This window comes from Saccopteryx leptura, chromosome 2 (genome assembly GCF_036850995.1).
Source record: "Saccopteryx leptura isolate mSacLep1 chromosome 2, mSacLep1_pri_phased_curated, whole genome shotgun sequence".
Taxonomy (NCBI): Eukaryota; Metazoa; Chordata; class Mammalia; order Chiroptera; family Emballonuridae; genus Saccopteryx; species Saccopteryx leptura.
In genome coordinates this window covers 16,023,815-16,048,796 of record NC_089504.1, presented here as the reverse complement: position 1 = coordinate 16,048,796, position 24,982 = coordinate 16,023,815, and the positions used below count along the sequence as shown (strand labels likewise).

The window sequence follows — 24,982 nt, the reverse complement described above, 5'->3', positions numbered from 1 at the left end:
AAATGAGGTATCACCCAGATGGCAGCCTAATCTCTGGCAACAAAATCCAGAGAGCGCGAAGCAGCCACAACCTCTGTCTCATCGCATATCCGCAAACACACATCTGATTCCATTCAGGTCATGCAGAGCCCCTTCCAGGCAGATCAGTCTTACAAGGATACTTGGTAACAATTCCAGACCCTGAACAACATTCAAACAACTTGAGCTCCCTTAGTTCCATATGCAATGTTAATTTCATCTTTTCATCAACCCCCTTATGATAAGAAGGGTCTTCATCATGGTTGTAAATTCCTGGGAGAATGAAAATTTTAATTCTGGGTGTCTCTGGAAAAAAGAATGTGCCATCAAATACAATAGTTGCAGTATTTTTCACCCTAAGAGAAAAGAATATTCTTACTAATTCTTCAAAGAACATTCCAGAAAGAGGAAACTGAGTGGCTCTAAGTCTTGTCCATAGGCTACCTCAGCTTTTGGGCACCGTCTCTCACTGCCTTCTCTACACAACACCCTGCTCATTCTCTAAGGTCCCTCCTTCATGAAGGCTTTTCCAGCTTCCCCATCCTACATGTGTCAGCTTTCTTTAACATCTCATTGACTATTAATTCTGAATTTGAGGTTTGGTGACTTCCAAGATTGTTCAACAAATAGGTTGTGGAGCAGACACACGCACGTGGCCTTCTGATCCAAGTCATCCTGGGTTTCAAACTGCATTCTTTCTGATAATGTGACCATTACTGATGAAAGTTAACATCTACTGAGCATTTCCTAGGTGCCAGGCACCACTCTAAAGTCTTTACCTGGGTAAACTCACGCAATCTTCACAACTCTCTGAGGTTTTTAGTATACCCGCTTTACAGATTGGGCAAGTGAGGCCTATGTACGTATGGTTAAGTACCCTGCCTGAAGTTACATAGCTAGTTGGTGGGCTCACACTCAAGCTGTCTGTTTCTAGAACCTGAGTCCTTGACCACTAGCTTACTCAACCCGGAAGTCTTGACTGTAAGCTTCATGTCAAACTGAAACCGATTTACACTGTTGTGTATATTTCACTACATCAAGCAGCACTGAACATAATACATGTTTGATTACCTGGAGATTCACTTTATCACACACTTAATGATGACCTACTATGAGCAAGACATTACCATGGTACTACAGGAAGATGATAAATTACACAAAGATACAAGAACAGTATTCTGGAGTTGAATATGGAATGAGAAACAGACTGATTTCTATGTGACCTATAGCATTCACATCAGTCTCTCAAGCTCCATAGCCATATCAAATTTATAAAACCAATGTTTTTGGACCAATGGTGAAGTTATCAAGGTATACTTGTTCTAGGAAAGGGCACTCAATGAAACAGAAATCGCAATCAGTATTACCAGCATTTTTTTTTTTTTTTTTTTTAAATTTTTCTGAAGCTGGAAACAGGGAGAGACAGCCTGACAGACTCCCGCATGCGCCCGACCGGGATCCACCCGGCACGCCCACCAGGGGCGACGCTCTGCCCACCAGGGGGCGATGCTCTGCCCATCCTGGGGGTCGCCATGTTGCGACCAGAGCCACTCTAGCGCCTGAGGCAGAGGCCACAGAGCCATCCCCAGCGCCTGGGCCATTTTTGCTCCAATGGAGCCTTGGCTGCGGGAGGGGAAGAGAGAGACAGAGAGGAAAGTGCGGCGGAGGGGTGGAGAAGCAAACCAGAGCCACTCTAGCGCCTGAGGCAGAGGCCACAGAGCCATCCCCAGCGCCTGGGCCATTTTTGCTCCAATGGAGCCTTGGCTGCAGGAGGGGAAGAGAGAGACAGAGAGGAAAGCGCGGCGGAGGGATGGAGAAGCAAATGGGCGCTTCTCCTGTGTGCCCTGGCCGGGAATCGAACCCGGGTCCTCCACACGCTAGGCCGATGCTCTACCGCTGAGCCAACCGGCCAGGGCTGTATTACCAGCATTTTATAAGAGAACATACATTTTACCCAGCAACAACACGAAACAGGAAGGGCATAATCTCAGAACTATGCACAAATTTTAGACCAGTATTGAAGAGTCACCAATGTACAAGTCTCGACCAGAGGAGAATAGCTCAAAAAGGCACACACAAAAGACAATTCCAGCAGGCAGGGATGGCAGCATCAGACGGAGGTGGCGCAGAGGGGCGTGGGTCCTGGCATTCACAACTCAAGAAAGAGGCTAAAGATTCCAGAGACGTTTCAAACCACAGAGTGTGTGATGATTCTATGGCTCTTCCTTCAAGGATTTTTAAAAATGCTATAAAAATGTAATTACTAAAGGACAAAAAAATAAAGTTTATGGGTTGTTTTATAGCCCTTCCACTTTGGGGTTCTGTCTCTGGTGGACTGCCAAGGAAGGCAGCTTCCCGTTACATTGCCCAGAAATGTTAGGTGTCTCCTAAGAACCCACTATAGTCAGTGCAAAGGATGTTAATTACCAGGGGCCTGAAGACCTGACTTTCTCCCAGAATCCCATCTCCTCCCCTGGGTGCACCAGAAAGTTGCCCACATAGATTCTCCTCTTTGCTCCAAAATGTCTCTTTGAAAAGGCTGGAAATTTTGCTTGAAATTCCACAATCAGAGTGACTTCCTTTTAGAGTCCTAAGGGACTGTCTTACCCTCGAAGTAACCATAATTATTACATGTTCAGCCTCGCCCTTTTCCCCAGCTCCTTCCCAGAGCTACCCAGATATTCCTAAAATGCCAACGTGGACTGCAAAGGGAGGAAGAGCAGACAGCACAGGCGGACCGACCTGGTTTGGGCTCAAACTATGGAGCCCACTGTCTAGCAAGTCATGTCAACTCTTCTGACCTCAGTTTCCACATCAGTCAAAACTGTACCTCTTCCATAGCATCTTATTTTTTGAGCATTCAATGAAGTGATTAATGTAAATCATTAACACAGCGTCTGCCACAAATACAGTCAAGTGCTTAGTAAAAAGCAGCTATCATTATACTTGGGTCTTTTGGTGTTCTGAGACTGGTTTCAATGTGTGTGTGCAGTAGGCTGGGGGCGAGGGTGCCACACCAACCACAAGCAATGCTTGGGCACCAGGTAGGAGTCCTACAAATCCACACAATTCTGACACTCCCTACCCAGAGGCAGCATCAGATCCCACAGGCGAAGGGCTCCCTCCTCTAAGAACGCCCCTCCCCCCGCACCTCAGAGGCCATTCTCAAGCCCCGGTTATCCCACCTGGGCTTCCAAGGGACCCGCCATAGGTCGGCGGTTCCCAGGACTCCATCCTTGGGTTTGATTGATTTGCGAGGGCACTCACAGAACTCGGGAAATGCACTTACTCACTAGATCACTGGTTTATTAGAAAAGGCTACAACTCAGGCAATGCCAGATGGAAGAGATGCATAGAGCAGGGGGTTTCGGGGAAGGGCGCAGAGATTCCGTGTGCTCGCCAGGTGCACTGCCCTCCCAGCACCGCCCCGTGTGCTCACCAACCTGGAAGCTCTTCGAGCCCTGGCCTCTTGGGCTTTCCGTGGATGCTTCATTATAGAGGCATGATTGATTAACTCATTATCCATTGGTGAATGGCTCCACCTCCCACCTCTTCTCCTTCCCCTGAGGTCAGTGGAGTGGAGCTGAAAGTTCCAACCCTCTTAATCACTTGTTAGGCTCCATGGGCAGCCAGCATCCATCCCCGGCTTCCAAAAGTCATCTCATTAACATAACAAAAGAAACCTTTATCTCTCTCAACACTTAGGAACTTCCAAAGATTTTTGAAGCTCTGTGCAGGAAAAGAGAATGAAGACCAAATACACATTTCTTATTATAAATCACAGTGTCACATAGGGTTACTTCCTTGATTACATCCACCACTGGCTCCCTCCCACCTTTAGATGTCAATGATTAGCTGTTGTCGCTTTACCCCCTGATTACCCGTGTCTCACCCTCCCTGCCTCTTCCCAGCATCTCTGCCTTGGCGTCCCAGCTTCCCTGCAGGTATTCTGGGCATGTCGCAGTCTGCTCACCCCTCTGATAACCTTTTCCCAAGCCAATCTCTCCACCAGGGATGATCTCCTACCCTATTCCCCTACCAAACCCAATAAACCCTTGATTCTTTAATATTCAGTTCAAAGTCATCCCTGGTCACCCAGGAAGATGAAAGCACAGCCCCTTCATGTCATTGCTTATTACAGATTTTTGGAGGGTATAGACATTGCCTTGCTCATGTCAATATCACCCACACCAAAGTCAGACCCAGAGTGAAGCATTCACCCAGCCATGTCCCATAAGTAAATAAGTAAATGAAAGAATGGATACAGCAAATGAACTGACAAAGGAATAGCAGAATTTCATAATGTGCAGCATGAGTTCAGCATGTCAGAGTTGGCAGAGCACTGGGGTTTTAACAAAACCACTTGATCCTCACAGCATTCTGGGGCTTTCCCAGGAAACCCAGACTCAGAGAGTTTGAGTAATAGGGCCAGGTTAAATAAAACACAGCCAAGTAAGGACCTGAACTCAAGTCTTCCAATGCCCAGCCCAATTCCCCTTGCATAACAAACATCGTCCTGATTAAGAACTAATAATACTTTATTAGAAAAACTATGTAGGGTCTAGCTTTGAATAGAGGACAAAAATGAGAACAGAATTGACGGTTCCATGGCAAAGAGTGAAACGTCTGAAATGTGGGGTGCCCAGCATACACAGGGGACATGGTGGCACTCACTTGGCTCACGGGAGAACCTGTAGTTTGGCGAAATGATAATCAAAAAGATACTGAACACAGATTTTTCCAATTTCCTGATTTCACTGATGGCCAACCCCATTTCCTGCACTGCATTCCTTGCTAGAACTGAAGTTGCAGCCCTTGGAGGGAAGCCGAGAGATTTCTGCAAATGTTTTCTCTCCAACAGATGGAGCAGAAACCGAGAAGCGTTACCAGGAAGATGGATCGGTGCGTCACATTTGCAACAATAAAAATACAACAACGGTTAAAAGCAGTCGCAGTTAAATAGAACTGGGAACCTAGGGTTGGTCTAAATCTTTTTTTAATTAAAAGTGAAGGGGAATTTCAAAGTCCTATTTCAGCCCCTTGGAGTGTCAGTGCAGTGAATTCGGAATGTTTATGTGGCTTGGCTGGGTGTCCGACTGCTTGAGATTTATGTGGGTTCAGATGGCAGCCTGAGAAAAACCCCCAGCATAGGAAATTGTGAGGGCAAGTGCAGGGGAGGGGAAAGCCTGGGTACCAGCCCTCTGTCTCTTGGATGCTGGAATGTTCTCCCCACTTCAGCTAACTCCGTCCACCTTCCCCTGGCCCCCAAGACAACCACCCAGATTTACTTTGCCGGATGATTATGATTTCAGCTGGTGCATATGTTTGCTATATACATATTCATATATTTACATATCCATGCACACAAAGAAATGCATGTGAAAAAAATGAATGCCTGCATACCCACATGTCCATGAGCATGAGTGTGAGCATACACACACACACACACACACACACACAGCCCGCATTCACACACCAGTACACTCATATCAAAAACATATAAACAAAAAAGTCTGTAACAGAGAGTCCATTTCACATACCAGCCTTGATTCCTTCAGTTCTCAGAGACCTAGTTGACCCATCTTCAAAATAGAAACTAATACCTACAATAACTACTGCATGGTTGCAAAAATCAAATATCATAGCATCCATGAAAGCACTTATTTCATTGTCAGAGACACGGTAGACGCTCAAAAAAGGTATGTCAAAAGCCACATAATCATTTACATAGCTTATCTATCAAGAGCACATTCATTTCCATGTAAGTTTATCCACATATGAATGTACACAGGAACCCATGAATACATTCAAATGTAATTGCTTACTCATGTGAAAAATGCCCAAGCTCAGACTGTATGTGAGCAGCACATGCTCACATGTGCGCGTGTGCACATGCACACACACACACACACACACGCACACACACACCCAGTGTCCACGATATACAGCAGAGAGCTCTGCCCATCCTACACACTTCTCGAAGCCAGGTTCTTGCTGTACTTGTCAAAATACGTCATTCAGTCTGAAGTCCTGTGAGAGAATGTGGAAAAACAACTGCTATACACAAAATGGGTGCCAGGTTAAAATTTAGAAAAAGTCTGGGCAAAACAAGCCAACGCTTCAGAGGAAAATGTAAGCAAGGACGCACACCAACAACACCACGCGTGTACAAGGGGGACCGCTGAGGGGAAAGGGGAAGACTGGATGAAGGCAAAGCCCTGCTGTGCAAAACACTTCTCCCGGTACCTTACAGAAGTCCTGGAGCACCATACATCACTACTAAGCTCCTGGAGCTCACAGCCCAAAGAAAGAAACCCAATAGTTAGGGGACTATTTGCTAAAACGACAGCATGGTTAAGATTGGCCAACATGAATAATTACAGCAGGGATGGTCAGTGAGCAAAGTCATTAATTCCTATTTTGCTTCAAGCTCTCTGTTAAGGTGTTTGTTTCAGGTATCAGTAAAGTCAACAATCACCTCATCAAGAGCTTTTATAATACTCAGAAATTCCACCTGTCTCCACCAGCAATGCCCCCAGGCCAATATCTTTACCACTGATGTTATTTAGCATTATATTGTCCTTGTGGCCCTGCATCAAGATTCTCAAGAATGCTTGTATTTTTAATGCTATGTTAGTATTTTCTATGAAGTAGGCAGGAGGGTGGACCAGATAACCATAAAATGCATTTCTATTCTAAAAGACTAATTTCATGAGTCTATGATTTTTAAGATTTGGTGGTACTAAGAGTTTATTTTTATATTCTAAGACTATTACATTCTATGAGTGTATAAGATTCTAACTCTGAGTTTTTATTATTGTAAGATTCTCTGATTCCAAGGTTTGATGGGTCTTAAAACTCTAAAACTATGATTCTACAATTCCAATATTATAAGAATATGACACTTTGTGTAATTCAAAGCCACCAACACCTGGATGCAAATGTGTTCGCCATACTCTTGCCTATGAGACAACATGTCTCAGGACCTAAGTCAGGGTCACAGTATCTATACATGAATGGGGAAAACAGAGTGGTTGTAAAAAGAGAGAAAAAAATGCTCAAGAAGAGCTCTTCAAGCATCTCTCGAGGCTTTCTAAACACCTGTTCTAGCCCAGTCTTCCTCCCGGACCCCAGTCTATGGCCTAGAGATTGAGACTGTCTGTGGCTAGAATATAAAGGCCCTAGAGGCAAAGCCCCACTGTTGACATTTCATCCTCTTGCAACAACACAAGGCGGAACCTGGAAGGTGCTCAATCAACGTTGTGTGAGGCAGAGTCCATAGGACATTGGGGCAATCTTCCTTTTCCTTCTTTCCCATCGCCTCTCTAACCTTTCTCTCCTTTTTCCTCCTTCCTTCTCCTCATTCATCCTGCTCCTCTTTTTCCATCATTTCTTAACAGTAGGCTGGGATGCCCATGTATAATAATTACACCAGTCCTCCTCAGAATCCAGCGATGTCTGGATTATTAGCCCCATTTTACAGATGAGGAGTCTGAAGCTAAGAAAGGAAACAGCTTACCAAAGATCACAGGATTAAAGGTGAGAGAAAAAGCATCCAACCTAAATATTCTGACCCCAAGAGCAGTGCTCCTTCCTTTACTCCACGGTGCCTTCTCGGGCTCTTAATAAGAACCCTAACCATTTCACCAAAGGTTACGAGAACCGAGGCGTCGAGAGGCCTGCACGCCCCGTTCCTGAATGTGTCTCTGAGATCACTCTGCTGGTCAATACCCATTCCCCTTTCAGAATTTCCAGTAACAGAGTCGGGTTGGGTTCCCAACCCAACCGCTCATTTCATTTTCTAGCGCTTTCTCTTCCTCTTGAGAGTGCTGTACAGGGCATGTGCTTATTTTTCAATTAAAGCAAATGAAACTTAATTTTGTTTGGAGAATTTTTTTTTTTTTTTTCAGAATTTGAATTTCACAGCCCAGGGTGAGATAATTGAGACCCTGCTGTTTTTGGAAGCACTATTTAGAGAGAGCAGGCCTAGCTGTTGTATAACCTCGAAGGAAGTCATCCTTAACCCCTCCCCCTCCCTTGGCCCATGTCACAGTGCTCCCGCAATCCATCCACTCCCCTGGTCACTGCTCTAGCCTAGGGGAACATCTGTTGTCATCTGAACCATTACCATAACCTGCCAAAGGGGCACCAGACTCCCCCTCTTCCCTCCTCCTTATCTTCCTGAATCCCAGATCTAATCAAGTCCAGCATTTTTTTAACAGCTACCAACTACTTTCTAAACACAGATCACTCAGTGTGAGCTCCAAGGCATCATACGGCCCTTCCCCAGATTATTTCTAGCCCCTCCACTGGGCATGCCTTCCAGTCCTGTGTTGTTATTTCTATGCCCCGCCCCCTTCCTCTGCATGGAATGCCCTCTCTCCACCTGGCTACTCAACCTTCCGGGCTCACACAGACAGACCCCTCTCTGCTCCCTCATGGGCTGTGGCTCCAATTTCAGCGCCAGCTACGCTGTAGCATCTCAGCTTGCACACGTGTCTGCTATCAGACTGGCTCACTGATCCCCGCAACTCTACTACTTAGAATGTGAATTCCTCCAATAACACACATTCATGAGGGAAATATTAGGAAATACAGGTTCATATAAAAGGGAAAAGGACATTCCCTCCTAACCTATCACCCAAAGATGACTACTCAACTATTGAGGTGCATCTTATATCAATAAAATAGCCATGCTATATGCATGGTATTGTGTACCTTACATACTTCTTAACTTTAATAGGTCAACAACAAAAATATACCCATGTCCACCCATGTTATGAGAGTCATTTATTTAGCACTTACTATATATGGATGAGTTTTGTTGCTTAGTGCTTTACATACCATATTTCCCCATGGATAAGACGCACTTTTTTCCAAAAAATTTGGGGTCTAAAAACTGGGTGCATCTTATACAGTGGTTGTAGATTCTTTTACGTTCATTTCCCACTTTTTCATACTAGTTTTTGTGTCCATCATTGAATGCACTGATTCGTCATCAGACACAGATGAGGAAAACTAATGGATGGGAGTTTTGACAGTGGTAAGTTGTATGAATTTTATAATGAATAAAATGAGTTCAATAACTTTTTTTTTTACAGAGCCAGAGAGAGAGCCAGAGAGAGGGATAGACAGAGACAGATAGACAGGAACAGAAAGAGATGAGAAGCATCAATCATCAGTTTTTCGTTGCGACACCTTAGTTGTTCATTGATTGCTTTCTCATATGTGCTTTGACCTTGGGCCTTCAGCAGACCAAGTGACCCCTTGCTCGAGCCAGTGACCTTGGGTTCAAGCTGGTGAGCTTTGCTCAAACCAGATGAGCCCGCGCTCAAGCTGATGACCTCAGGGTCTCGAACCTGAGTCCTCTGCATCCTAGGCCAATGCTCTATCCACTGTGCCACCGCCTGGTCAGGTGAATTCAATAACTTTATGTAATATGCACATTCCTTTTTTCAAATTTCAGGCCTCAAAATTCAGGTGGGTCTTATACATGGGAACGTCTTACACATGGGGAACTATGGTGTGTGGCATCCACTCTCAGGACAACATGGTCAGGGTGGTCCTGCTGTTAGACCATGTTCCTTAGCTTTATTTCCCTCTCTAACCTATAATGAATGGGCTCCTTGACCACCACATGTCATGCCTTGTTAAATATTCTCAACAAATTCTACCTCCCCTAATCTAGAGATGAGGAAACGGAGGCTCGAGGCAGTGATGCTCTTTGTGCAAGGCCACACACTGAGTCAGGGCTGTGCCAAAGATCTGGACTCTTTCTGTCTGACTTGAAAGTGTGCTTGAAAACTTGGCTGCTGGGGTTTGAATGCCAGCTCTGCCGCTGGCTAGCTCTGTGACCTTGGCCAGATTACCCGCTGTTCCTGTGCCAGCTTCCTCATCAATAAAATGAGGGTGACAACAGCAACCCCTCAAAGAGATATTGCGGGAATTTAATGAGTTTATGTGATCGGTGCTTTGAACAGTGCCTGGCAGATCATCACCATTACATAAATGTTAACTAGTATTACTTGTTATGACTATTACACCCTGTTGCACTAGATGAAATGCTGCCCATGACCCCAGGTATGTTCCAACTACAAATGTCTTGTAGGAAAGAGATTATTACCAAATCCTAGGCACTACCCCGCAAATGAGATGCTCAATCATTTTTACCAAAGCCCTGCCCCCTGTGTGACACCAGCAATGAGGGGAGATGCTGAGAGTAGGAAAAGGATCAGAAAGATGTCGAAGGACTGCCGTAGACCTCTTTAGCACTTCAGTATCACAGATCAGAAACCAGGAAAAGGCACAGGCTCGTTGGCCGCCGGAGCGGAAAGTTACCTTCGTCATAGTTCAGTTTAATATTCTCTTCCTTTTTTAGATATAAACTATTTTCTCTTTAAGATCCACCAGTATCTGAGTAGGTTCTAATGCCCCAGCCCTCTGCAGCCCGTCTCACTGTAGACCTTGATTAGGTTTTCTAGTCTATACAACCAGGGTATTCATTTAGCGGCTGATTGACAGCACAGCAGGCTTCCTGCCGGGGGGGGGGGGGGGGGGGGGGGGGGTGAACTGTGTTTATCATCCCTTTCCTCACAGTTCCCCTCTTCCTCTTTGTTACCACTTACTTTCCCACGTACTTGCATGTCTTAGCATGCTTTATTTCATTTACCCTGTACAATCACACTCTGAAGTTGGAATTCCTCTCCCCATTTTCCTGATGAGGACCTTGTGGCTCAGAGGGGAAAGGGTCTGCCCTGAGTTATACACACAGGGACAGCATCGGGTCTTCAACCCCTATCATCAGACTCTAGGCCTAACTGTTCTGTCACTGAACTGCCCTCCTGCCCTCCGGGGCATCGTCCAGCTCTCAGCAGCTTGGTGGCCTCCCAAAAGCAAAGTTGATTGTTGCTGCTGGGTTTATATTATCTCAGGGCAGGTCCTGTTGCAAATCGTGAACCAGTGTGTCACTCAGGCCCTGCCCTCCATCCCGGTCCTGTAGGTCCTGCGCACACCTAAGAGAGAAAGGCATCTGTCTATCTCCCGCGTTTCGGGAGATGTTATACATGGCGCCCCTGAAGGGAGGCTGCTTAAATCTCCTTAATAACCTGCGTTTTCCTTTCTCTCCTTTATCTGTCCACACCAGGAATATCTTCCCCTCTTTCAGTGCTTTCTGGCTGCCAACTTCATAGCCTCTTAAAATAGTAATTTAACTTCACAGCGCCTCAGCAGGAAACCTTAGCTTTGCACGTTTATTTGCACCTTTAAGCGGTGAAGTTCAATGCTGCTGAGGTCAGGACCCGTCGTCATAGAATAAGCTACTTTCTAACTCTGGGCGCCAGAGCGAAGATCTTATTTTTTCTTGAGAATGGAATCACCAAAGCTACCTTTGATAACTGTAGCACTTTAAAAGCAGCTCAAGAAGTAGCTGAGTAGAGGTGGCATGAATTGTGACAGCCAGATGTTGCATGAGAAAGATCATATGTGTGCGTGTGTGTGCATGTGTGTGCATATGTGTGTGTACATACATACTGCTCACAAAAATTAGGGGATATTTCAAAATGAATATGAAGCAATAAAAAAGCATTTAATTTCTTTTTCTTAAACAAGAACATCAGAAAAACAAGTCAAAGAAAGTTGTTTGATTATGCAAATGAGATGCAAAACCAGCTTTTATCTCATTGGTGAAAATGCACTGTACAGAAGGCTGAAAGTCCTGGAGTATCTGCACGCTCCCCGATGCCCTAATTTCTGTGAGCAGTGTATATGTCTGATCTTTCTCTTTCTCTAAACACACACACATCCACACATATACACCCACAAGCATATGTAAAGAAAGGCATATTGACTGGGATTGAGAATCGGTATAAGAGAGAAGAATAATAAATGTAAGGGAAAGGTCTATGGCCAAGTGCTCCTTCCCTGTTAGTGGAACTTGAGAGCAGATATGATCACAAGATTGTCTACTCTAAGAATGTGATCTGAGGGGGAACTTCTAGCTAAAAATAGAAATGGGGACACATTTGGCCAATAAACCTGAAAAATAACCCCGAAATATTGAAGTTCACTAATAATTAAAAAGTGAAAATAGCACTGTAATGCCATATAGCATTAACAGTTTGCTTTTTGTTTGTTTATTTTTTAATGCTAGCATTCAGTCTTGGCAAGAATGCAGGGAATATAAAGACACTTTTGTGTGGCATTGGTGTAAATCTGGATTGAATACAGCCTTTTATGAAATGTGATTTTCATTCTTTCATTTAAAAACAAACAAACATTGTTTACTGAACACTTATTTTGTGCCAGACACTGTTCTAGGAGCTGTAAATACAGCAGTGATGAAAACTGACTTGTCCCCGCCTCCTTGGAGCTGACAGCCCAGTGAGGAATAAGATGATATATATAAATATGTAAAAACATGCAGAATATGTCAGATGAGTATAATAGAGATGGCAAGCAGGTGGGAAGGCACCTGCTATTTCATATAGGGGGGCAAGGGAGGTCCTCACTGAGATGCTGACAGTGGGCAGAGTTCTATTAAGTACTCATTGCACCCATTAAAGTACAAAGAATATATACCATGCTTGGCACATACACTTGGCTACTTCAAGAATGGTTTTGTAACTGTGACATTTCGGCCATCTCTAAATATTGTGGGTGAAGATCTTCCCAGATCCCCCTTAAATTCTGTCCTAGGCTCTGCTGAACTCTCTGATTCCCACTGTCTGGAATGAGAGGAGGGACGAGGCAGGGAAAACTGGCTGATGTGGAAACAGTTTCAGGAATCACGTGTAAGGCTTCACTGGGCTTGGAATGATGCTGTCCTATCGATGTGCATTGCGAATTCCATACTTTAGGGTCCCTCTCAGCCCTCCCATGCCTCAGCCATCTCTGGCAATGGCAATGATGAGAAACACTGTACCTCAAACAGCCATCTCTCCAAAATGTGCCCCAACAGAAAAACCATATTACCAACCCCTGCCAGGTAATCTATTTTTAATCTTTCCCCTACACTCCTAAACATACCAAAACACAAATTTTATTGTGTTAATAGCCCCTGTGCTTTGTGCAGATGTTCTGAAAGTGCCACCTTAGGCTCCTTGTAGGTCCTCCACCTATGATGTGCCATAACTCAGAGCCCATCAAATTCCAGGAGGAACTGAGCTTATCCACTTCCGCGTGAACGGAAACGTATGTACTTAAGGTGGATGTCCGTGACACAGCTCTCAGAAGCTTCTTGGAGATTTATCATGGGGTTTCTAGGGTTCTAGAAATTCTGCAGCCCACCAGAGTTTCATCTACTTCTGTGGATTACAGGTTATTAGAATGGAGACATGGGAACGGACCGGTTGGTCCTCTAAAAAGCCATCTATCCTAGACATCTGCTCGTCCTCCACCTGCAGCAGCCCGTAGTCAGTCTGTGACCCAGCTGCTCCATGTTACCCTCAGGGTCCCTGGTTTCTCACAGAGGTCCACACTGGCTCATCTGCAGGACCTCTGAAAGGCTAAATAAATAACACCCCAGAAGCCCCTCTGGACCAGGATAGGGTTAACCCTTACAAAGCGTTCTAGTTGTTGGGATAGGTCATATACTTGGAGCCCTGTTGCTCCAATCTTAGCAGCTTACACAAAAATGATTGCCTCTTGCTTTTGTTAATTGCCTTATGGATCCCTCACCCTTGGAGGGATCCAGTCTCCTAGCTGTTCCCGAGACGGTCCCAACACCGTTGTATGCAGCTCTGCACCCGTGAGTATAATCTCTGCAGGTGGAGAACTGGCTTTGTTCAGAATGATGTATCTCATGTCTCCAGCAGGCTCCTTGTTCCTGTGTCTGTCCTCCACCGCAGAGCAGAGGGGCCAAGTGATTTACCACTTGTAACTTTCTCACACTCGGTCTATTTAGTCCCTTCTCCTGCAATTTGTAAAAGATAGTTCCTCTGAGACAAAGATCCCCTTCACCCTTATATATATAAAAAAAGAAAGAAATTAATTTCACTTTTCCTCACCCTCATTATCTTCTTAATTGTCTTCTCTGCCCCCTCCGTAGCAAGGACGGTCTGCGGATTCCAGGCAGCCTGTTTAGACTACCATGTTCCAGAAGGACACTAATCATATTGATGTGAAGAATTACAAGAGCAGATCATCTACCCACTCAGCCACCCCATCTTGAGCCAGAGTCTGTACCCCCAGTTCAGACTTCTTTCAGATTTGCTCATTATTTTTTAATTTAAGTGAGAGGCGGGGAAATACAGAGACAGACTCCCGCATGTACCACACCTAGGGTCACCCAGCAACTCCCATCTGGAGCCAATGCTCTGCCCACCTGGGACCAATGTTTGCAACCGAACTATTTTTAGCTTTTGAGGTGGAGGTTCCACAGAGACATCCTCAGTGCCCAGGACCAACGTGTCCGAATGAATCAAGCCATGGCTGTGGGAGGAAAAGAGAGGGAGAGCAGAAAGAGAGAAGGCAAGAGGGGGAGGGGGAGAGAAGCAGATGGTCACTTCTCCTGTGTGCCCTGACTGGGAATCAAACCCAGGATGTCCACACACCATGTCAGTGCTCTGCCACTGAGCCAACCGGTGAGGGAAGATTTGCTCATTTTTGAGAAGATATCTAAACCTTATGATGAAGCAGTACCATCATGTGTGTGTTTCTCTCTGCTTTGACAAGAATTTCACCGCGCAACATTTCCAAAGAGTTTAGGAAACCCCTTCGGGGAGACAAGCCATAGTTTAGTCCTTCTCAATTTGCAGAAGGCAAACCCAGGAAGGGGGCAGGTCGATTCAGGAGGTAGTCCAGATATCCGGTGGTAGGAGCCAGGGCTAGAACCAGGTGCCCTGGGTCCCTGTGCTCTTATTGCATGAAATTTAGAATACATAGGGATCTGAAAGGAAAATATAAAAGTCTCTGATCTCCAAGGCCTCACAGTCTCAGGCACCCTCCTCCTCCTCCTCCTCACCACGACCTCTGCCCCTTCCTCTAATCTTCCACTGCCCCAAACTCTCATAGAACTTCTGAAATGACAATTACCAGTCCGCCCGGAAGGATAGTTACTTACAAACGTGCAGATCTCCTCTATTAGCCTGCCAGCAGCACCCGGCGGGCTTCCTCACCGCCCCCTACGTCTTCTCGTGCGAGGCCTTTCCCAGACGACATGTGCAGTAAATACTAGCTGGTCCACACTGATTTCATCTTTCATTCTTTTTCACCAGACTTCATTTCAATTGCCTTCTCCCCACACATCCATTCCCTTTCTCGTTTTTCTATCCATTTCTCTCCTCTTCCAGTTTCTCTTCCTCCCTTTAGTTTTGGGCACTTCCAGAGTGTATAGCACTCAGAGCAGGACTAGAGATTAAGGTTAAGAGACTTTATTGACATGACTGATAAAATATGGACATGATAAAAACCCACAGAGAGAACTTGAGAACGACCTTCTCTCGGTCTCCAAACTCTGCTCAGTTAAGTTCTCAGAGTACCCGCTCCCCAAACAGGGAGATTCCAAGGGGAGGAGGGGAGGGTTAAGATTCTAGACTTTCCATTCCCTCATCCTGTATGAGGCCTTTGTGATCTGGCCTCTGCCTACCTTCCTTATTTTTATCTCATGGCATTCTCCTTCTGATTCAGAAGCTCAACCACGCTATCCCTTAGATTTCCCAAGCTTGCCCCTGCTTAGGGACTTCATCTTTGTTCTCGTCTCTGCCTCTCATATTCTTTCCCCACAGGACCACACAGCTGGTTCCTTCTATTTACATTTCAGCTCCTGCATCAGCCCCTCAGAGAAGTTCCTTTCTGATTACCTTCTCTGAAGTTATACCGTCTACCTTCCTTTCTAGCCTATTGACGCCAAGTTATTATCTGCATGACATTTGCTATTACATGCAATTATTGTGTTTGTCTATTTTTGACACATGTAGTACCCAGTTCTCCCCACTAGACCTAGGCGCTCCATGAAAATGGGACCATGTTCACGATTCATGTCTAACGTCTAAATCTGTGCTGTTCAATAACAGCAGTCATCAGCCACATATAACTATTTAAATTATAGCAAAATTAATAAAGATAAGATTTAAAAAGCAGTTCATCAGTAATATAGCCACATTTGAAGTGCTCAACAGTCATATGGTTAGTGGTTATCATACTGCACAACCTGGAGAACATATCTATTACCAGAGAAAGTTCTAGTTGACAGTGTTGGTCTAGAGCAGGGGTCAGGAACCTATGGCTCGCGAGTCAAATGTGGCTCTTTTGATGGCTGCACCTGGCTCACAGGCAAATCTTTAATAAAAAAATAATAACATTAAAAATGTAAAACATTCTCATGTATTACAATCCATTCATTTCCTACCGCTCATGTTCATGGTTACGGGTGGCTGGAGCCAATCACAGCTGTCCTCCGGGACAACACCAAATTTTTATTGGATAATGCCTAACATACACGGGTCATTGTATGGCTCTCACAGAATTACATTTTAAAATATGTGGTGTTCATGGCTCTCTCAGCCAAAATGGTTCCTGACTCCTGGTCTAGAGCAATGATTGAAAAATAGTGGTCACCCAATAAATAGTTGTTAAATAAATGAAGGAATAAGTGAACCTTTGTAATCTTCTCTCAATTTCGGGTCACCCTGTCACCTTTGGTGGCTTCTACACCCTGTAAGTAAAATAAACCAGATAACGTACCTAAGACAACCTCCAGCTTGGTGAGAAGCCCAAACAAATGTTACAGCAGAGGAGGCTGTGAAAAGGGCCCCAGCCAGTCAGAAAGGAATACTTGTGGTGGTCTGAGCATGCGTGCATAATATATGATGCACTGATAATCAGGAGAGAATCATACTGTGTTGTGTGACTTCAGAGACTCAGAAGGCCTATTTAGGGTCAAGGTTCCAATAAAGTGTTTTCTATATAGCACAGGCTGGTTTGTGTAGTACCGAGTTCGCTGTGGCTAAAAGTTCTAAAGATGAGACTGAGTGGCCATGTGTTAGGAATATTACAAAAGGGGTTCTTAATTTTTGAATGGGAAGAAACCTGAAAACAGATTCTTTGATCTGATGACTCCCTGACTCCTTCGTAACATCAATATCAAACAGCTAATAATAGCCCCAGGCTATTCCTAGCATCTACTGAACAACTCAACCCTGTTTGCCACCTACAGTGGTTACCATTAAGTCCATGGTAACTGGAAAGACTAAAGATGATGAAGCGAGGACTTGGGTTCAAATCCAGTCTCTGTTGGTTATGTGATCTTGGGCCAAGGGACATAGCCAAGCAGGAGTTTCACTATCCTCTTCTGTAAAGGGGGCTGGATCTGCCTCACTGAGTGAGAAGAAAGATTAAATGAAAACAAAACTAAAGACCCCAGACCACAGTAGGGCAATGCTCACTTTGAGTAGGACTTAATTTTACCTGTCTACATCATCATTGATATCTCTATACTGCAGGTATAGTGGTGCAGTTTTAAAGCCATGATTGCATTGCTTTGAGTGAAAATGAGGCAATGAGAGAGAAAGAGGGAAAGAGAAAGAGAGAGAGAGAGAGAGAGAGAGAGGAAGAATGGAAAGAAGGAAGGAAGGAAGGAAAAAAAGAAGGAAGGAAAGAAAGAAGAAAGAAATAAAAAAGAAGGAAGGAAAGAAAGAAAGAAAAATAAAGAAAGGAGGTAGGGAGGGAGGGAGGGAGGGAGGGAGGGAGGAAGGAAGGAAGGAAGGAAGGAAGGAAGGAAGGAAGGAAGGAAGGAAGGAAGGAAGGAAGGTTGCAGCTTTGGTTGAGACTGAAAAACAGCAACAGCAAACATTTACAGAACAACTACTATGTCTCAGTCCTTGGGGATTAGAAATAAATGCTCCTAAGAAGACCATATGGAAGAGGGCAAGCTAGACATACACTCGCAGAGCTATGAAACAGAGCAAACAGAGACACAAGTTAAAATAGACTTTGAGAGAAAATGATATGAAAGAACAGGGAAGAAAGATTAATTCCAAAATAAGACTTCGGGAAGACTTCTTGCAAGGCTCATTGGAGCTGGATGTAGAAATATGGGTAGGATTTTAAAAAGAAGATACTGACGTTGGAAAATGGGGGCGAGAAGATAAGGACTTCCTTGCAGAACAGTTAGAATGGACAACAATGAGGGCGGATTGTTTGGGGATGACATTTAGAGGCCTGTCCTTTTCACTTGATCCCCATCTTGTCTTGACATGACTGCCAGGGGTTCATTGGCCAACCTGCTAGCCTTTGAAATTTAGCAAGTGTGACGCAGGGAGAGAGGAAGGGCAAGCTATGTCTCACCACAGTGGCCGGTTCAGGTGATATATTATTGGTGGTTCTGTCTAAGGAATTGGCAAGGTTCAGACTAGAGGATGCAAATCAGAAAATGTCTCTTTACACAACTGAAGGCCCCTTGGGCAAAGACCTTTCCAGACAAACAGAGGACTTTGTGGTCAACAGCACAAACTCTTGCAAGGAAAAAGATGTTTTATTTGGACTGAGCTGGGGAGAGTGTTTTTAAGGTCCTCACATGAACTGTCTCAGATAAATATGTTGCAGCCTCAGCTGGGCCATCGAAACTCAAAGGGGGACCAGGAGCTGATGTGGAATCTCTGAGCTGTTTCTCCTTGGTTGAAATGGAGTCACAGCTCCCCCTTCTGGGAACTAAAGTGCCATCCGGCCCCGGAAAAGCCTGCGTGGAAAAGGCTCTATTGCAGATGGGCCTGACACCCCCATGTCTTATCCCTCGGTGCTTGCGTGCACCCCGAATCACACATCGAGGAGTCCGGGCACATACTTCTGTGCGGGCCTGATTCTGACATCTCAAAAGCTTATCTTTCATAGGGCTTTATTTTTCTCCCTTCCAGAGACTTTGAGTCTCAGTCGCCGTGGGTGATGCCTGTACACAGGGGAACACAATTTGGTGCAGAGGTTGTAATACCCTTCTGGGGACTAGAGCAAGCAGGAAAGGATTCAGGGTCTGTGTATGCGTGGGTGTGTGTGTGCATAGCTGCCCACATAGGTTCCTGTGGCTGTGAGATGTGTAATATGTATAAGGATGAGATTCTCATTAACGTAAAGACATTAATTTGCCTGAAGCATTTGCATCAGTGGAAGGGTGTACACTTGGCTCTACGGGAAGCAACCCATTCCTTAAAAAAGATCTCAGGTACAGTTCAGATGCTCTACAGTCATAGCCAGTATTGGAGCCTGCCTGTGTGTAATTCTCTGAAGGCATTAGAGAAAAAATGCATGGGGTGTGTGTGTGTGTGTGTGTGTGTGTGTGTGTGTGTGTGTGTGTGTGTGTGTGTGTATGTGTCTGTCTGTCTAGTGGGGAGAGTGACTGAGCTAAGACCCTTACTCTCCAGGGTCATGTTTCCAGAGGAAACAGCCTCGATCTCTGAAACGGGAAGTCTGATTAGGGAAGACGAAGGCAGGAGTACAGTGGCAGATCAGGGATGAGGGGCAATATAGAGTCCCTGGGCAGTGTGGCACTGATCTGGCCACACTGGGTGTCGGGCATCACAAGTTCCAGCTGTGGGCATACCGCCAACTCCCTAGAGAATATTGGGGAGTTCTCAGCCCCTCTCTGGGCCACAGAGTGCTGCCTGTCTGCTCTTTAATATTCCTTCCAGACCTGTCTATGGATTGAAAAAGAGAGAAAGTGTGAGCAGCTCCTTACATGGGGTCTCCTCCTCCGCCCTCACGCCCCCACCCAAAATGAACTCGGGAGCTCGCGCTGACGCATGTTTCGGGAAGCAGATTCCGTGTGGCCCTGTGAGGGCTCCAGTTTCAGGTGTCAGCCTCTGGCCAGAGAACGGTGTGTCTGCAAGTGCCTGCAGGTAGCAGCGGCACCCGCCCGCCAGGGCCGGTTCCTGCCAACACATGTTTGCTTTTATCTCTCCCCAGAAGATACACGCATGCATACATATACATCATTTTTAAGCCTATTACTATTTTTAGTTTTCGAAAAGGTCTTTTCAGCGGCCCCTTTCCAGACAGACAAGAGGCTGTGTCCCAGCATCTCAGCCCCCGTCCTCCCCTGGCCTGGCTTCCGAGAGCCGAACGGCTGTCTCTTACCTTGGAAAAGTAACAGCTGCCGATTCTGGGAGCCATGAACAGCAGTAAAACTCAGCGTTTTTGCTGAGTAGGGCAAGCCTTTCAGAGGCAGCCAGGAATCAAATCAATGGCTGGCTCCAGAGTCCTCTCCCAGCAGGACAGAGCCAGGGTGGCCAAGGGACTTACCTAGAGAGCCTCCGAGGAGGTGGAGGAAGGAGGAAAGAGGGGCTTGGCCTGAACCGCCTTCCTTACTGAGATGCTTCCCACCAGCCCCATGCCCTTGGCCAGTATTTTGGAGCCAAGCAAGAGATGTGAGGTGCAAACAGGCAGCAGGACAGCAGCTGAAGTCAGTCACCACCATATCCTGCCACGACTTCCTCACCGGCAACCCATTCCCGAATCGTGGGTCTCCCTCAATACTGAAACCCACGCACATGGGCACACACACACAAACACACACCGCCTCTCCGCCTTCTCCCAGTACCCCCCGAACTCCAGGGGAGGCATGGGAGGCACAGTTTGGGAAGAGATTTTCTCGGGGCTTCCCCAGCCTGTCTGGAATGGGGAAGGGAAGCAGGAAGCCTGTGTCGTAGGGAAGTGCCCCATCCATCTCCTTCCATATGACCCAGCACTTCTCCGGAATGAAATTGGTGGGGATTTGCGATCCTGTGTAACTATGAGGGAAGAGCAAGTCCCTGAGGACTCTGCCTCCTTCTCCTTCAGGGGTTCCATGCAAACTTGCCTAGACCCTTCCCCAGAGCACCAGAAGCAGAAGGCGCCGTTATGCTGTTACAGTTACAAATGAAGAAGCAGTGTAGGCTCTATCCCAGACTTGTCAAGCCCAGATAAGGAGCCCACTGCTGACTTCTTCTCCCTTTCTATCAGTCACCCACTACCCAGTGACTCCAAATTCCCATCAGAATCCTGGAGTCAGCCTAGTGTGGAATTTAAAGTGACAGCATCTCATCGCCTCAAGGTTTGGCCATTTCAATTTCATAGGAAACGGTGAGTCCAAGTGTAGCAGGTCCCTATCCTTTGGAGAATTTTCCTTCATGGGTACCAATATCAGGCTAAATGAGGTGCCATCCTTATCCCTATAATCCTCCCCAAACCCCAGGCCCAGAGCCCCAAGAAGGAGTCCACAGCGGGTTTCCCGATGGCTACGTGATCCTATAGTAAGGATCCCATTTCATGCAAGCTGGAGACCTAATTTAAAAGACACACAAGCGCACACATACAAACGCACACGTACAAACATGCACACACACATCGCGCCTTAAGTAGGTTATAGGACCTCTCTTAACCCCTCTCGTGTAAGGAGGTACACAAATACACGTACATACACATCACCAACACACACATCAAACGCAAACGACGCTGCACACGCAAACACACACTAGCACCACATCAAGTTCCCACCATGGTACACACGTCGGGAGCGCGCGGGGAGCATACACGCCACTTACTAAAACCCGCATTTAACCCTTTGCGCCCCAAAATAGAAGCCTCCCTTTCCTGGGATCCCGGGAGGACAGGCGGCGAGGAAAGAGCGGAAGGGTGCTGGGAGGAATGGGGAGCGGGCGTGCGGGGGCGCCCGAATGTGGCCCCGGGGCCGTCTCCAAGGGCAGATGGGTTGCGGGGCGCTGCGCCTGGCTCCGCCTTACCTGGAGTCAATGTCCGTCTTTGGCGGAGAGCTGCGGGCGGACGCTTTTTATTCGGTTCGGTGGGAACTTGGGAGAGCCCTGCGTCCAGCTCGCATACCGGGAACGGCGCGGGGACTGCAGGCGTGTGGGTACCTGGCTTCTAGCAGCCTGGCTCATACTCAGCCGTCAAGTCCCCTTGGCTGGTCCCGAGGACAGGCATGAATCCCGGCTCCGGCAGGCGGTCACTATTCCCCCCCGGCTCTCTCGCTCTAGCTCCTGCTCTCTGGCTCGCTCGCTCTCCCTCCCTCTCTCTCTGTCGTTCGCCTGCGCTTTCTCCTCCCCCCCACCCGCGCCAGATCAGTTCGCAGCCGTGGGGACCCGGAGCGAGGCGGCTGGCGAATGGAGAGGGAAGTCCAAGTGCGCCGCGGTCTCAGGGCGGGGAGCCGCGGAGGCCGGGCTACGCGGGGGGGAGGGACTTAGCCGGCGATGGGCGACAATGAATGGGGGAGTGGCTGCTGGGGGGGCGGGGAGGGAGGAGCCCAAAGCCCGGGTTTATTCCGAGGAGTGTTTAGTACATCTTTAGGCGGAGGAGGAGGAGGAAGCGAGGAGCAGAGGAGGGAGGCCTCTCTTTGGAGGGAGGGGCGGCCTGGGTGGGCTGCGGCGGAGACACTGGGGTGTCGCGTGGGTCTGGGGACCGGACGGCGAGTCCCCGTGTGTGAGCACCGACAGGGACTTGTGAACCCCGCATCGTGGTGTTGTTAAGCGCGTCTGAAGCTGTGTGCGTCGCGAGTATTTGCGTGTTTCTGGGTATGCGGCTGCTTGTGTGTCTGTGTGTTATCTATCTCAGTGTGACTTACTCTGGGGAGGTGCCCGTGTGGGTCCGTTTGTATCTATGTGCCTTTCTAGGAGTATTTGAGACTGTTTGTTCCTTTGTATACGTAGGCATGAGCCCACGTAACCATCCAGAATTAAGCAAGTGCTTCTTCTCTAGGTGGGCAGGATGTATGTGGGAGTGAGAAGCTGAAGGGACACAAAGTTCTCTCTCGATAGAAACAGAGGCAGGGAAGGGGCGAGGATACTCCGGGGGTTAAGGCATTATTCATACAGAGAGCCAAAGACGCGGCATTCTGCCCGGGCTGCCGGCTGCAGTTGCTGACAGGGGGCCTCTCCCCGAAGCAGAAGAGAAGGCCAGCAAGCAATTGGGATTCTCACACAGTGCATATCCAGTATGTTTGCTCACCATGCTTTCTTTTAAAATTCAAACTAAATCAACAAGGAAGATTCCTAGCCCTCGGAAGCTTAGGCAGCGGTAGGTAGGGAGCCCCAGTGAAGCTGCCAGATGAAGGAAAAAGTAATGAGAAATGTAAAGGAACCCGGATTCAGTAAAAGTGCAGGCTCTAGATCGGCTGGAGCCCTGTAGCGATGTGATCTTGGTCACAGTACTTACCTCTTAAGCCTCAGTTCCTCACCTGTATAATAAAAGAGTATAACTATCCATCTAATAAGGGGGGGGGGTGTAATATTTAAATGAGTAATGTATGTAAAAAGGCACTTAGAATACTCTCTGACATCTAGTAAGTGCTCAGAGCACGTTATGTTACCTGCAGTTATGATTGCTATTGTTATTAATGTTATTATAATGCAAAGGGTGGGAGGAGAGATGTGATACCCCGGGAGACCTCGAAGGATCTAGGGGGCTAGTGAATTCATTAGGAGAAGAGGAGTCTTGAAACCAACCAGAAGATAAATTGTTGAGTGAGGAATTGAGAACTTGAGAAAAATTATTCAATTGAATAAGAATAAGCCTGGGTCTCGGCAGTTCGGAAATGGGGTGGGGGTCGGAGCGGAAGGAGAAGAAGGAAGCCACGACGCTGCAGTTCAAAACTCCCCTCTGCTTCTCCCTCACTCCAATCCCAACCACGAGTAGTCAGCACCACGGACAGCTCTCCAGACACTGACCAAGGGAGTGATTGATTTCTCTCTCGGTCTGGTGAAAACTTCTCCTTCTTGCTTGGACAATTCTCTCCTTCCCTAAGCTTCTGGCCCAGGTTCAGATCCTGGGAAGCGGTTCCTGAGACAGTTCTGACTTTGGTTCCAAACCCAAAGAGAGACACTAACCACACACACCGTTTCTCCCATCTGCGGCCCCAGGTCGACATTTCCTAGTCCTCCCTCCTTTTTTCATTCTCCCTTGCCTTTTCTCTGTCTAGCTCTACCCCATCACTTTTTATTCTTCCCTTCTTTTCTCTCTGTTTTTCTATCATGTGTCCTTGAGTGAGAGTAGGTAGCAGCAGCCCCACTGAGCACGTAGTTCTGAAATCAATCTGAAACAACCTAGTTAGGCGGCTTCTGAGGAAGCCCAAGATACAGACTGATTCCTCTTAGCTCTCCTCTCCTATGCAATCTCCCAAGATGGGCTGTGGTCTAGATGCCTTAGAAAAAGAAGACTTAACACCCTCCTCTCCTCCACCTCACACAGCCAATATTTCCCTCAGAAAACACAGAACCCTTCCCAGTTCCAAGTATTCTTAGAGAACAAGAGAAGGAAACAGAGAATTCTTTAACTTTTATATACCATGCATTAGGCATTCCATTTGGAGCTTCCCTATATTGTAATTTATAATTCTCAAAATGCTGTTAGGTATAAAAAAGGTAATACTAACCTATTTTTAGATCACAGGAAAGTGAAGCTTGGAAAACTTGAATAGCATGCCAAGGGACAACTAGTAGGATATGGACTCAAAAATACCACACCTAAGCCTAACTCCAAAATGTTTACTGTGTCCTCTGGAAATAATAGAGGAGCATTGGCATGATTAGCAAAGCTCAAGGTTTTAATGGGGTCACGGCACAACTCTAAATAGCAACTTCCATGGCTAAGGCCATTGCATCCTCTGTACCAATGGAGTATTTATCAGCTCTTGTCCCTGCAGTAGGAGGTGAAGGTTGTGCATGGACAGATGCAAGACTTACCCAAGCCTTATGGTTTTTGAGTTTTGAATAAAACTCCAACCTTTCCAGATCTTAGTTCATTTGCATTTGGCTCTGTTTCTATGAAGAAAGGCTAAGACAGCCATTTTTAAAAGTCTCCAAAGACTCCTTGGTCATCAGAAAAGTTCCCAGTGCAAAGCATTCCTAATGACTTATGGAGAAAGCTATCGGAACCATATGGATAACATTTCTGCAGAAATCCACATGGGTGGGAAAAGGTTTAGAGGCCAAAAATATATTTCTTTTTTTTTCTTCCTTGCCAAAGAAAGAACATTTAAGGCAGCTTGAGA

The 24,982-nt window shown here is 46.5% G+C and overlaps 1 protein-coding gene across 1 annotated transcript in view; it reads right to left on the bottom strand.

Annotated features, from left to right (window-relative positions):
• Window positions 1-22,105, bottom strand: part of BRINP1 (BMP/retinoic acid inducible neural specific 1) — a 177,753-nt gene extending 155,648 nt beyond the window's left edge. Inside the window, exon 1 of the mRNA XM_066367313.1 lies at window positions 21,723-22,105. The gene's annotated coding sequence lies outside the window, so the exon portion shown is untranslated. The remainder of the gene's footprint in view (window positions 1-21,722) is intronic.
• Window positions 22,106-24,982: the final 2,877 nt, after the last annotated feature.